The sequence below is a fragment of the Salvia splendens genome, chromosome 20, assembly GCF_004379255.2.
Source record: "Salvia splendens isolate huo1 chromosome 20, SspV2, whole genome shotgun sequence".
Taxonomy (NCBI): Eukaryota; Viridiplantae; Streptophyta; class Magnoliopsida; order Lamiales; family Lamiaceae; genus Salvia; species Salvia splendens.
This window is the reverse complement of record NC_056051.1, coordinates 10,074,267-10,088,987: the sequence shown is the minus strand read 5'-3', so window position 1 is coordinate 10,088,987 and position 14,721 is coordinate 10,074,267.

Below are 14,721 nucleotides of genomic sequence, written 5' to 3'. Positions count from 1 at the left end.
CTTCCATTGGAGTTTTGTGTCAACCGGAACACGGTTGGAGAGAAGTCTCCAAACAAATATGGCGATGGATGTGGTAAGCCCTGCTTTCCACACGTCGTCCAACCCAAGGACAATAGGCCGTTGGGTTCGGATCGTGGCCCAAGTAGAAGCCAACGTGAACTCTCCACGCTCCGAAAGAGACCATCACGGGATGTCTGGTTCCTCTTGAAGGATCGGGGTCTTGAGGATGCGGCCAATGATATGTTGCGGGAGGCCGGCTTGATCGTGGAGGAGTTGAAGTTTGGGTTCGTCCCAATCACCGCCCTTGATAAAATCAGAAACACGGGTTGTTGGACTACCCCTTTCATCTAGGCTGAGATCTCTAAGTTGGGAATTGCCCAGCCAGATGTCGTCCCAAAAGTATATCTTACCTTGTCCCACTAGCCATCGCATGTACGGGTGAGCGTGGGTCCATGCTCTAGACAATCTCTTCCATATTGGGCTATTCCGTCCCGTCGTCCTTGAGGTAAGTGGGGAAGAGTTGGAGCAATACTTGGCCATCATATATTGGACCCAGAGGGAAGTTTGCTCCCGGAAGCGCCACCACAGCTTTATATTAAAGACATGGAGGACCTCCTTGGCCTTGCGTATCCCGAGCCCTCCCTCGGCGGTGGGGAGACACATCTGGTCCCAGCTGATCCAATTAGTCCTTTTCCTATCGGTAGTAGAGCCCCAGAAGAACCGTGCCAATTGTTGAACAAGCTGCTTGAGGGTGCCCGCCGTTGGCTCAACAGCTTGGAAGATGTGCAAAGGTATCGCCTCAAGGGTACTCTTGATAAGGGTAAGCCTTCCTCCAAAGGATAGGTGGCGATGGGCCCATCCGGAGATCCTCTTTGCTATCTTTTCCCGGTGGAACAAAAACATCTATGTCTGCTTCACACCTCGATAGATGGGGACACCGAGGTAGAGGAAAGGGAAGGTTCCCCGAGTGAAGCCTCCATCCGTTTGAATTGAGGCCGCCCATTGCTCGTGGGTTTCGGCAATGTAGAAGTTGCTTTTGGCAAGATTGATTTGTTGTCCAGAAATTTTCTCATACTCATTAAGGCACGATCTGAGCCGCCGCAGGGGGGTGGAGGCCGCTTGCGTGAAGATGATTATGTCATCGGCGTAGGCTAAGTGGCTAATCTCGATGCATCTTCGGGATGCTTTGAAAGTCATTTCCTTTTGGCCGAGGATGAGCATGTCAAGGGCTCTCGACAGGTAGTCAGCGGCGATCACAAACAATGCTGGTGAGATGGGGTCGCCTTGTCTTAATCCCCGTGTAGACTTGAAGAATCCCGCGGGGGCTCCATTGATGAGGACTGAGAACCAACAATAGCCGATGCACCTTTCAACGAGAGAGATCCAAGCATCCGGGAAACCCATGCGCCTTAGGACGTTGAGGAGAAAAGGCCATTGGACTCTGTCATAGGCTTTGGCCATGTCAATCTTTATCGCCACATTTGGGGCCGGGGAACATCTCACCAACTCATTGAACATCTCCTGGGCGAGGAGAGCATTGTCGTTGAGGAGCCGACCTTTCACAAATCCACTCTAGTTTGGGGATATGACCTTAGGAAGAAAAGGAGTAAGTCTTGACGTTAATATCTTTGAAATAATCTTGTTCACCACATTATAGAGGCTGATGGGTCGGTATTGGCCCATGACTCAGGTGAGGTCTTCTTTGGGATGAGAACGATGCTTGTGGCTGTTATGCTCCGGGGGAGATAGACACCACTGAAGAACTGCTCAATCGCTTCCACAAGGTCCGGTCTCACACTGTCCCCCGAGATGTCTAAGGTCGCACGCTTCACCTCATTCAAATTTGGAGGCCGAGCAATATCGGTGAGTTGCTCATTGGCTTATAGTCTGTGAATCAGCTCAAGGTCGGGTTCATCTAGGGTTGGGTTGCATGGGGCAAGGAGGTGTTGATAGAAGTCAAACGCTGACTTTTTAATCTCCACTTCATCGGTGATCTCGTGCCCATTAGCCCGTATCGAGTGGATGCGCAGCCGGACCCTTTTTTGTTTCACCCAGCTTTGATAAAAATAGGTGTTCTTATCTCCCTCGGCCAACCATCGGAGGGAAGCCTTTTGGCGCCAAAAGTCCTCTTCAAAATTTGCTTAGGTCGTGCTAATCTTCTCCTCCATGTGCTTGAGGTTGTCATGCAAGTTCCCAAACACTTCTTTGTTCCACGTCTTTAGGGCTCTTTTGACCCTAGCGTGCTTGATCTGGAGGTTTAGTAGTCCATTCGCCCCCGTGGGCTCCGCCCAAGCCTCCTGCACTAAAGCCAAGAATCCTTCATCCCGGATCCACATATTCAGGAATATATAGGCTTTGCCGCCGGTATTGTGGTTCGACGTCTTGCATCTTGCGAGAATCGGCCCGTGGTCCGAAGCCACCCTCGGGAGATTGGTAACCCATGTTGTCTCAAAGACTCTAGGCCAAGCTTCGTTAATCAACACTCTGTCCAATCTTTCAAACAGCCTGTTCTTGGCCCAATTGAACTCCGCCCCGTCAAACCCGGTGTCGAGGAGCTTGCAATCTTTGATGGCCTCCGCAAAATCGATCATCTCGGCTTGCCGATTGGTGTCGCTCCCCGTTCTGTCCCGGTGCGACAGGATGGTGTTGAAATCACCACCAATCATCCACGGAATTCAATCAAGTAACCCAGTCAACTCTCTCATTTTGTCCCACAGGGGATACCTCTCTGATCTCGTGCACTTCGCGTACACGACTGTGACGACAAGGGCACTAGCCAAGCGAGGGGATGAAAAGCGCCCGTGGAGGACTTGGTCCGAGTCATCATCAATATCAAACCTTGATCCATCTTCCGTAAAGATCCAAATTTTTCCGGTAGGGTTCGAGCCTCTGAACTGTAGCCCAAGGCCATTGGAGAAACGATCCGGGTCCGAGGACGTGAGGGGTTCCAAAATTGCAAGAAACATGATATTATGACAATTAATAGTCTTTTTATGACGTTTTAGGTTGTCGCGTTAGCGATTCCCTTAGCGTTACAAAACATAAGGTTGTGAGACATCATTAACAAGTTAGGTACGTACCCTGGAGGGGTGGATTCCCTCCTTGATATTCAATGAGTTGTTGCTCTTCATTCCTTATGTTAACTTCATCCTCGCCAAGAAGTAGCGTGGCGTCCTCCATTTCCGAGCCAGATTGTACTTCCATAGCCACCTCTTGTACCTCTCCACATTCATCAACATCGAATTCTCCATTCGCCATGAGAGAGTAGTACTTATTAGAGCTCATGTGGTTTCTCGTTGGGAAGTAGCTTCTCCCCCTCATCATAGAGTGCCAACCACCCCACCGCGAGCCCCCTCGAAAGGGTGGGGAGACCGAGCGTTGGGCGTTGGAAGGCCCCGGAGCAACATCCGAATGCCCTTGGATCCGTGGTGGTAAAACGGGGGTAGGGTGAGACGGGGAGCCCCAATCTACATCCCTGGCTCTAGGCCACCTTGTGCCTGGCGCTCCACTTTTCGCTCCTTTCCCATCCTTGAGTTCACCCACAATGTCGGGCCCCGTCCATTCGAAAACCTCGGCTTCAACTCTACTTGGACTATTACTTGACCGGTCGCCCGTACCATTGTTCTTACCTTGGTGTTTCCATTCGTTGGGACTAGGGGTGTGTTTCACGAATTCTTGCTTTCCTTTCGGGCCAAGTGCCTCGGATTGCGGCTGCTTTGGAGTGGCTATGTTGTAGTTTCTTTTTGCGGGCCGTTCCCTTTTTCCCGTCGCATAACACTTAACGCTTTGATGGCCCACATGCTTGCATTCTCGGCAATATGAAGGTATCTTGTCCCACCGGACTTGTTGCACCGTTTCACGGCCACATATATCAAGGATTATTTCTTCGGGGGGGGGGGGGGTGGGGCGGTTTTGTGATGTCTATCTCGATGCAAATACGCGCAAAGGAGAGTCTAGTCTTGTTGGCCGTGGCACGATCAACTTGGATTGGCGTGCCAAGAAGCTTGCCGATGGCAAATAGGGCGGATTGGTCGAGCAAATGGATAGGGAGGCCGATTAGGTTGCCACAAATTGCCGCGATCGGGGACTCTCAATAAGCATCGAAATTCGGGGCCCATTTAAAAACCCTCATTGGGTGGCGGTCAATGTACCATAAGGGTGTGCCTTTTGGACCTCTGAGGAGACCACATAGACCGCCAAATCCTCGCATTGAATGAGAATGTGTTTAGCGTTATTGTATTTCCAATTGAAACCACACCGAAGTTTAATGTTATCAAGAGCTTTTTGAATTTGATGAACCACCATGTTACATAGAAAGTAATAGCTATTGGTAGAAGGATAGCAGATCCAGTCATGAACTTCTTCGAAGCCCAGCTCCTCACAACTTTGTAAAATGTCTCGGGTATCACTCTCCCTTTTCTCTAACTTCTCTCTCTAAAATCCTCGACGTCGATGGTAACTAGGCGTCTTCCCCGACGGGACAGCCGAAGGGCACGCACGGTCTCTCGGCCAAGGTATCTCTTGTCCGGCCGGAGGTGACATGTGCTTGCACCTGATTCCATGGTGAAATCCGATGGTGAGCTGCCGGAGGGAGATGTCACGGCGGTAAGCTCCACAACGCAACCCCTCTCGTTGACGGAATGGAACCTCTCCTCGATTTCAAAACCCAAAACAAAGCGGGGAATGGAACTTCCCCTCGATTTCAAGACCCAAAAAGAAGATGGTATTCGAAATGGTAGAGAACCTAGCCGCCGAGGCACATGGTGATGGGAGGGGATCGCCGGAACTTGGGCAAGCCGATATTGGGGAGATGCTGAGCTCGTTTTTTTTTTTTTATCAAACACCCTCATGGTGGAGGGTTCGTGGGTCCCTCATCCCTATATTTCAAAGAGTGACGATTACAAAACGTGGCCACACCCGAAAGTGGTGTGTCCTCACAAACTTAAGAGTAGTATGCGGTCCCAAGCCACAAGCCCGGACCTCATCATACTCCCTTACAGAAAACAAAATACAATCAATCAAGGAACAAAGGGTACCCTCCAAACATCCCAAACACAATTCTATTCTTCGTCGTCATGTTGGACCCGAATGTTCGGGATTCCTAGTGCTTCCATCCTAGTAATTGCAGCGAGGTGTCTCGGCATCGTGTGGGCATTCATACGGCAGTAGTTTTGACTATCAATTCCCATCTTTGCAAGTAAGTCTCCGGCCCTGTTCCCTTCCCGAGGGGTGTAGGTGAGGCGCACAACTCGTTGACGCTTGAGGAGTAAGATCCGCGCCACCACCCTGCTCATGTGTGCCGGTCCCCATCGTGTATTATTAAGGAGCTGGACCACTTGTTGTGCATCCGACTCAATCCAGATAGGCCGATTGAACTCCAGGCCAAGTTCTAACCCGAGTTGGATGGCTAGGAGCTCCGCCTCAAGGGTGGAGTGGGCCTCAAGTGGGGATGCGAAGGCTGAAAGCACTTTGCCCGTATGATCTCGGATGATACCACCTCCCCCGGCTTTATCCGACGCTTCCAAGAATGCACCATCGGTGTTGAGCTTGATCCAGGGGTCATCCGGCGGGTGCCACTTGATTGCCACTGCAAGCGGCCTAGGGCTCCGTAGTTCATCATGACTCGGGACAGTGATTTTTAGACGAACTCCCTTCCAATGCTTCTTCTTGTATATCCCGTTGGCCATACTATTCCTGATGTAGATTTGAACTTGCCAGATGACATTGAAAGGCCTAAATTGTACGGACTGGTGGCGGCTCCTATTCCGTTCTGCCCAAATGAACCATAAAATGAGATACGGCATGGCTCTGCTTAGGTATTTCTTGCCTGGTTGCCGAGTTCTTCTTGTCCAGACCACGAGTCGTTCCGGTATGGTGTCATTGATCCGAAGGGGTGGTGAGGAGCCCTCAAACCATGCGTCAAATTCCCTCCATATCCAGTGAGCCCCGTCCCCTTGAATGAAGAGATGTTGGAGGGATTCAATCCCTGGTCTATGTGGGCAGCATTGGCATTTGGACGCCAATTCCATTCGTCTCCATTGCAGCTTTGTATCCACCGGAATGCGGTTGGAGAGAAGTCGCCATAAAAAGATGGCAATGGAGAACGTGAGGCCCGCTCTCCAAATGTCGTCGAGGCCTTGGACAATCGGCCTTTGGCTTCGAAGGGTCTCCCAAGTAGTAGCGAGAGAGAACTCTCCATTGGATGATAACCACCATCTTGGTATATCCGGCCCATCCGAAATGACGGGTGTGTCGATGATCTTCTGGACGATGTGCTGTGCTAGGCCGGCTTGAGCTTGGAGATTCCGCATCTTAGGCTCATCCCAGGCACCATCCTTAATATAGTCCGCCACACGAGCAAGAGGCCCTCCTCTATCATCAAGGCTAAGTTCTCTCAGGGGAGCCTCTCCTAGCCATAAGTCATCCCAAAATAGTATCTTTCCTTCTCCCACCACCCATCGAATGTGCGGTTGGGCCTGAGGCCGAGCCTTCAGCATCCTCTTCCACGTAGGGCTACCCCTCCCCAAGGGTCTAGCTGTAAGTGGGGAGACCTTATGGCAGTATTAAGCCATCAAGTACGTAGCCCACAGAGAATTTTGTTCCCTGAACCGCCACCATAACTTGATATTAAAGGCTCTTAAGACTTCCTTGATCTTCCGGATGCCCAAGCCCCCTTCGGCCTTTGGTAGGCAGACCTGATCCCAGCTAATCCAGTGCGTCCTCTTCTTCTCATTAGTTGACCCCCAAAAGAAACGAGCCATTTGCTGATCCAATTGCTTGAGGGCACCACCCGTAGGCTCGATAGCTTGGAAAATATGTAGTGGGATCGCTTCAAGTGTGCTTTTAATCAGAGTAAGTCTCCCCCCAAAGGAGAGGTGTCGATGGGCCCACCCAGAGATCCTAGCCGAGATTTTCTCACGGAGGAACAAGAACATGCTCGTACGCTTCACACCCCGGTAAATAGGGACTCCAAGGCATGCGCGTAGCCTCCGGAGGGGGTTCGCCGCCGCTTGCGTGAAGATGATGATGTCGTCTGCGTAGGCGAGGTGGCTGATCTCAATACTTCCCCGGGTTGCTTTGAACGTCATTTCTTTGTTGCCGAGGATGAGTTTATCAAGTAGTCTCGAGAGATAATCCGCGGCAAGGACGAAAAGGGCGGGTGAGATGGGGTCCCCTTGCCTTAGACCACGGGTAGATTTGAAAAAACCCGCCGGCACCCCATTGACAAGGATTGAAAACCAACAAGACCCAATGCACCTTTTGATGAGATCCACCCACGGCTCGGGGAAACCCATGTGCTTAAGGACTTTTAGGAGGAACGGCCATTGAACCCGATCATAGGCCGTGGCCATATCAATCTTGATTGCAACATTAGGGGCCGGCGTGCTTTGTTGTAGCTCATGGAACATCTCCTGTGCAAGGAGTACATTATCATTGAGAAGTCTCCCTTTGACAAAACCACTTTGATTGGGAGCTACCACGCGTGGGAGTAAAGGGGCAAGTCGCTTGGATAGGATCTTAGTAATCACCTTATTTATCACATTACACAAGCTAATGGGCCTGTAGTCTCCCCAGGTCTCTGTTATAGGCTTCTTAGGGATGAGTACAATGCTTGTGGCCGTGAAACTTCGGGGAAGAAAAGCCCCACCGAAAAATTGTCTAACCGCTTCCACCACACCCGATCTCACAATGCCCCAGCAAGCTTGGAAGAAGAGAGCCGAGTATCCATCCGGGCTAGGTGCACTATTGGCCGAGATGTCAAAAACCGCTCTTTTCACTTCATCTGCATCTGGAGGTTCGGGGAGGGTCGCCAAAGTCTCCGAGGGAGGAAGTCGGTGTAGGAGGCTAAGGTCCGGGTCCGTGGGTTCCGGGTTGCTTGGGGCAAGAAGGTTTTGATAAAACTCAACCGCCGACGCTTGGATGGCCGAGTCCTCCGTGAGTTCACACCCATTAACGTTGATCTTGTGTATACGTAACCGAACCCTCCCACGATTGTAATGGAAAAGCCCACCTTCGAGGAGGTGGCCGGACTATCGCCGGCGTGCTGGAGTGCGCTGGACCAACAGCCGACCGTTACAAGTACAATGCATCACACCGGTCCTAAGCTAGATGATGGGGTGGCATGTAATGTGTTGGAAACATGTGACTTGCAAAATGAGGTAGAAACAAAGGTCACTTTGCTTGGGAAATAAAGTGTTGGTCCAAATGTGGAAAATGACAATTTGTACTCCAAAGCAACACCATGTGCTACCTATCTCCACCTTGAGGCTAATGCATGCAAGGAAGACCGTGCCCCCGTGGCACAGCCGCTGGAATCTTCGCTGGAGATGCTGGCACCGCCGGAGTCTTCGTCGGAAAAGCTAGCCCCGCCGGCGAATGTGTGGAAGGCGGCGAGAAATCCTTTCACCCATGGGAGGACCGAGGCAGTGGAGGGCACACCGGCCCCAAACAACCACGGAAGGCCCGAGCCAATCCCCTTGGACGCCGGCAAGGCCAAGCCTTTGGGGACAACCGGCCATTATGAAGGTACTCCATCTCTCTCTTTTTCCGATCTAGAAACGGATTACCTCTCGGAGAAACTAGGGCTTGCTATTGTCGGGAAGTTCTCCCATTCGATTCCGTCCACAACCCAAATTCACAAAAGCCTTGGTGGCATGGGGCTATTTGGTGCATTCACATGGAAATACTTGAATGCCAAGCATATATTACTCCAATTCCAAGAAGTGGCCGATTATGCTAAGGTGCTAAATGGTCCTAATAGGAGTCCGAATTGGTATGTTGATATCCATCCGATGAGGGTGTTCAAGTGGGCGCCGGATTTTGACACGTTCTTTGAGTCGCCAATTGTTGCCGTTTGGTGTAACATAATGGGAATCTCGGCTCATCTTTATGGGCCATCTGCCCTCATGGCAATTGGTAAGCTCTTAGATAAGCCACTACAAGCCGATCATGCCACAATTCATCACAATTGACTCTCCTTTGCTAGGATATATGTAGAGATTGACATCTCTATCCCCCCACCGGAAGAGATTATCCTCACTATCCGAGTTAAAGATTCAAGGTACAAAGTAGCATGGGATCATATCCCATTATTTTGTGCCAATTGTAAACATGTTGGGCATGGGAAAGATGATTGTCATACATCGGGAAGAAAGGTCCGATATGGAGGCAAGGACCGCCACGCTCCAACCAAGGCAGTATCCTTGAGCCTCGGCCCCAAGTTCAACCGCCGTGAGTGGATACGTGGTCCGACACTTCACCGACCATTGGACATTCGGAGAAGGCTAAAGATTGTAACGACCAAGCGAAGAACATTGAGGGTACATCGGGCGAGGAACCGTCAATGCTAAGAGTGGATAGTAGGAATCAACCAAGGGTGGACGAGGATGGTTTCCAATTGGTGTCGAGAAAGAGGAAAGGCAAGGTACATGAGGGCGATATGTACATCAATGCCCCACACATCGACAATTGGCATTTGACGGGGAATGTTGCTATGGTGACATTTGGGAGTCACAAATCGGGAATGAATGAGTCGGGGACCTTGACCTAGGAAGGTGTGTCCCTTGCTACGGTGTCGCATGTGGGCCCCCCATCCGGGAGATTGAGGGTTTCATCGAGGACCTTGACCCAGGAGAGTGTGTCCCTTGCGGCGGTATCCCTATTGCGGGCCTTAACTAGGATATGGACTAAGGTTTTGAGGATGCACAGGCTGCATCAAATTTGTAATTGTTAGGGAGGCCCTCGTTGTACTCTAATTTGTCATGGCGAATCGCCACTTTTGGGCGACTCGGTGTTTGTTTGGTTGTTGCAAATGGTTTTTGGTAATGCACAGGTGTGGGTCCGCCTCTACCCTCCACCCCTAGGGGTGTTTTAAAAAAAGAGCTTTTTGAATTTGATGGCCAGTTGGGATAGAATGAGAGAACTTACCCACAATGGCATGCCCCAAACTTTCGGCGAGCTTTTGAGTTTCGGCTCTGGAGAAATAGATGGCCGGGATGCCATTAGACGAGGAGGCGAAACCAATGTTTTGGAGCTTCTTCGGTTCGAACACCTGGGGGACGTTGGGGTCGGGAATGGCCTTAAGCATATCCGCCATCAACTTTGGCCTATTCGGGTGTCCCGAGGATGCGTTGGCCCCCCCGTGAAGGTTAGTGTTCGTCGCTCCTTGTGATGCTCCCTTCTGGGTTGGGTCAATCGTATCCGCCGACTTGTCCGCGATTCTCGAGTCTACATTGTTCCTTTCGGCTGCAATGGGGTTAGGCGCATCCTTGTATGCTTCACTTACTCCCGGAGACGGGCTTCCGCTTGTGGTCGCACCATTTTGCAACCGGCTGCCCCACTTTGGTCTCGCGCCGGGTTGGGAGTCCCTCGGGTGGCTCTAATTTTTAGCGTCCTCCCCTTTTCAAAAGGTGGCTCTAATTTTTAGCGCCGGGTTGGGAGTCCCTCGGGCATGCTTCACTTGCCGGTTTCGAAGGTGGCTCTAATTTTTAGCGTCCTCCCCTTTTCTAGAGGGGGTAAATCCTCGTATGAGAGGGAAGATGTTACCACATGCGGAGCCCGTGGTGGTTCGAGGCTCGGCGCTTGATTGGCGTATGGCTCGGTAGTCATGTTTTCGATATCCGGTGGGCCGACGACAAGTAAAGGTTGAGCGGTTATTGCGTCTAGCATCTCCGCCGAATCCAAGGAAACAAGGTGGATGATCTCAAGCTCGTTTGGCTTCATTTGGGCTGCAACGGGAAGGAAGTCACGTGACTCCCCAAAGTGGGAAGGCGCCACCCTACTTTCCACGGGTAGGTTTGTCTCCATAGCTATTTTCGGAAATGAGACCATCCAATCATTCTTTGGCTGCATTGTGGGGGGTACATCACGTGAATCCTCATTTTGGTAAGGGACAAAGGCACTTTCAAAAGCTATTTTTGTGCCTTCATCCAATTTGGGAAGGTTGACTCTCACACACGCCAATGCATATTGAGCACCACGTGGGTCAGCAAGATCCATTGGGGAAGCGGACAAAGTATTGAGGTTGTTCTTCCCAACGGCCTTCAAGAATTCGCCGGAGTCCGGGCCGGCGGTGCCGCCGTGAGGGATTGTCGTCATTGCGAGACCAATATCACCATTGGCATGATCTTCTTCGTTCTTCGCGTTGTCGAACACAGGCTCGCCATTTGACTCCTTAGAAGCCACCGTCATGTTCGGTGAGGGGTGCGCAGGAAAGATTGAGCCCTTACATTTCACGGACTCGGAGGAGGAACCTCCATCCTCCGGGAGGGGGGATGGCACGAACCTTTTCCGGCCATTTCCTTTGGAGGGGGGTGCCGGAGTGCTCTTTCTAGTCACCGTCCAATTCTTCTTGATCTTTAGTTTCAATTCTTTGGCTGAGATCTTCGAGGTTGCATCATCGCTCGAGAGAAAGACCATTTGTTGGTTCGGGATAGTCCTCGCCTCCTCGGGGTCCGGCGGGGCCGGGGAGGGGTGCGTTGGGGGATCCGGCATGGCCGGCCAAGAGGCTTCCTGGTGGGGCCAGTCGAGGGAGACTTAGATGTAGTTTGCTCTCGATTACCGGCCAAAGATAGGTGCCATGGTTCGGAGCGGCGAGGAGGGATGGGTGTTGGCGAAGACGGCGTGCGGAGGTGGGTGGGGGACGGAGCGGGTGGGAGCGGGGTGGGTCTAAGTCCGGCAGAGTAGCAAGCCCCAAATGAGGGCTCGTCGTGGCTTCTCCGGAGGTGGCGTACCTGCCCGCTTTCTTTCGGGTCTTGAAATCGAGGGGAAGTTCCATTTCGTCAAGGAGAGGGGTTGCGTTGTGAAGCTTACATCCGTGACATCCCCCTCCGGCAGCTCACCACCGGATTTCACCATGAAATCAGGTGTAAACAGGAGTCAACCAAGTGTGGACGAGGATGGGTTCTAATTGGTGTCGAGAAAGAGTTAGGTACATGAGGGCGATATGCACACCAAAGCTCCACACATCGATAATTGGCATTTGAAGGAGAATGTTGCTACGGTAACATTTGGGAGTCATAAACTGGGTACGAATGAGTCGAGCATTAGCTCAATGAGTGTAGCATGTGGGCCCCCCAACCCGGAGATTGAGGGCTTCATCGAGGATCTTGACCCAGGAGAGTGTGTCCCTTGCGGAGGTATCCCTATTGCGGGCCTTAATTAGGAGATAGACTAACATTTGGGGATGCAAAGGCTGCATAAAAAATTGTAATTGGGTTTTTGAGAGTATATAGATGACCACTCTTGTCGTTAGAGAGGCTCTCGTTGTACTCTAATTTGTCATGGCGAGTCGTCCCTTTTGGACGACTCGGTGTTTGGTTGTTTGTTGCAAATGGTTTTTGGTAATGCACAAGTGTGAGTCCGCCTCAACCCTCCACCCCTTGGGGATTTTTTTCAAAAAAAAAATCGAAGACAATATCATCTTGGTCAATAGAGTATCGTGGAAGTTCATTTAAAGCATAACTATTTAAATTTGTGTTTACTTGGCCAACAAGAAAACCATTTCAAGACCATTGACTAAGAGAGAGAAGCTCTCCCTTCTCTATAGAATTCGTCCACTCCCTCTCCCTCCCCTTTGAGGGAGGTGTAATGTGATTGTGGCATCCAACACATGGTGAAGTCCGGCGATAGATCGTCGGAAGGGGGTGCCGCGGCCTTGGTCTACACGGCGCAGCACCTCACCTCGCCGGAATGGAGTTTCCAATCAATTGCTCGGGCAAAATCAAAGAGGGTTGGCACGCCGCACCTGGAGAAATCACGTCGTGCCCTCTTACGCGCCGGGCTAGAAGTTAGTTCGGTGGTTAGTAGGGCGAAGAAGAAGATGGCCTTTGAAATGGCCGATCGTCTCTTTGCCAAACACCATGGAGAAGATAAGAGGTCGCCTGAAAATGAGCGAACCTTCTTTGGGGAGATGTTGAAGTCCTTAGCTCAACTGGGAATGTGCCGACCAGCGAAAGGGAAGGGCGCCACCAAGAGGTTGTGGCCGGAACCACGCCGGCGCCGGTTCGCCGGGATCTTGGTGACACACGCAAGGAATTGGAGTTGGTCAACCATTCGGCCAATGCAAGTACCAAACTTCACGTGACTTGTGAGGAGTCGGTTTCATGTGAATTGCTAATTGAGGATAAGCCAAAGGCCACTTTGCATGGGCAAGACAATGTTGGCCCTTTTTTGGCAAATGCCAATTTGATTTCAAATTCAGCCACATGTGATATTCCTCCCTCTCTCGACAATGATGGATGCATGAGAGACCGCGCCCGGTTGTTTTGAAGGTACACCCTCCCTCTCCTTTACCGATCTTGAAAAGGAATATCTTTCGGAGAAGCTAGGATTAGCCATTGTCGGAAAGTTCTCCCACTCACTCCCATCCACTTTCCAAATCCAAAAAGGCTTGGGGGGCTTGGGGATCGTCGGGTCATTTACTTGGAAATATTTGAACGCTAAGCATATCTTACTCCAATTCCAAGAGATGGCCGATTATGCTAAGGTGCTAAGTGGACCTAGTGGAAACTCGACTTCGTTTATTGGTATTCACCCGATGAGGGTTTTCAAGTGGGGGCCGCAGTTTGACACTTTCTTCGAGTCGCCGATTGTTGCCGTATGGTGTAACATCATGGGTATTCCGGCTCACCTTTATGAGGAATCGGCCCTCATAGTTAGGCATGCACAAGGGTCGGGAACCGTCGGTTCCTGGCCCGAACCGGCGGGTCAAGGGTCGAGAAATCTATGAACCTGAACCGGCCCACCTAGCTCCCGGCGGTTCCGGTTCCGGTTCAAAAAACCGGCGGTTTACGCGGCGGTTCCGGTTCCGGTTCAAAAAACCGGTGGTTTACGCGGCGGTTCAAAACCGCCGGTTTTCAGCTTGAACCGCCGGTTCCGGGCTTGTTCGACGGTTCGACGAATTTTTTTTTTTTTTTTTTTTTTTTGCATTTTTCAACTTTTCAATTTTAATCAAATTACATTACACTTTTCAAGTTTGTTTTTGTATGAAATGTGAGTAAATAAAATTGAAAAAAAATACGGCTAAAGTTGCAATTTTATTGAAATTGCATGTTTACAAATTACACGTTACAAGTTACAACAATTACAAATTGAAAACATATGGCGGTTTTGAAGTCTTAAACAAAATTTAAATACAAATGAGACTACTAGTGAAGAACTAATTACAAATGACAAGAAACGACGTTGAAGTTCTTAAACGTATAAGTGTATTATATATATACTCTTAACCGGCGAAGAAGATCTTTCTACATAACTAAATTAAGGACATCTTTAGCAATTCAACTTTAAATGTTGAGTTTCGTCTAACAATCAACAATTATAGTAGAATTGTCAAAAGTTTCCCCCATTTAGCCGTATAGAGAAATATACTTCATCGACTAGAGTATATACAAATACAATTATGTAATTGTATTTGCATATTTTTAAAGTAGGAATTAATGGGAAAAAAAAGAAATAAAAGAAAAAGGACTTGAGCTCAACTTAAATTAAAAATTTAAGTTGAGGTGCCTACGTATCCAATTGCTCATTTGCATTAGGGAATCAAAGTCCACGTAGTTCTCTTACCTTACTTACCTATTTGGCTTGGCCGGCGGCGGTTGACGGTTGGCCTAATCTTCATCCCCGGTGAATTCATCTTGTGATCCCTCTTGACGATCATTCCAATCATTTTCTTGTTCTCGGACGTCAGCTTTGGCCCAATCATCAAGTAACATCACGGCT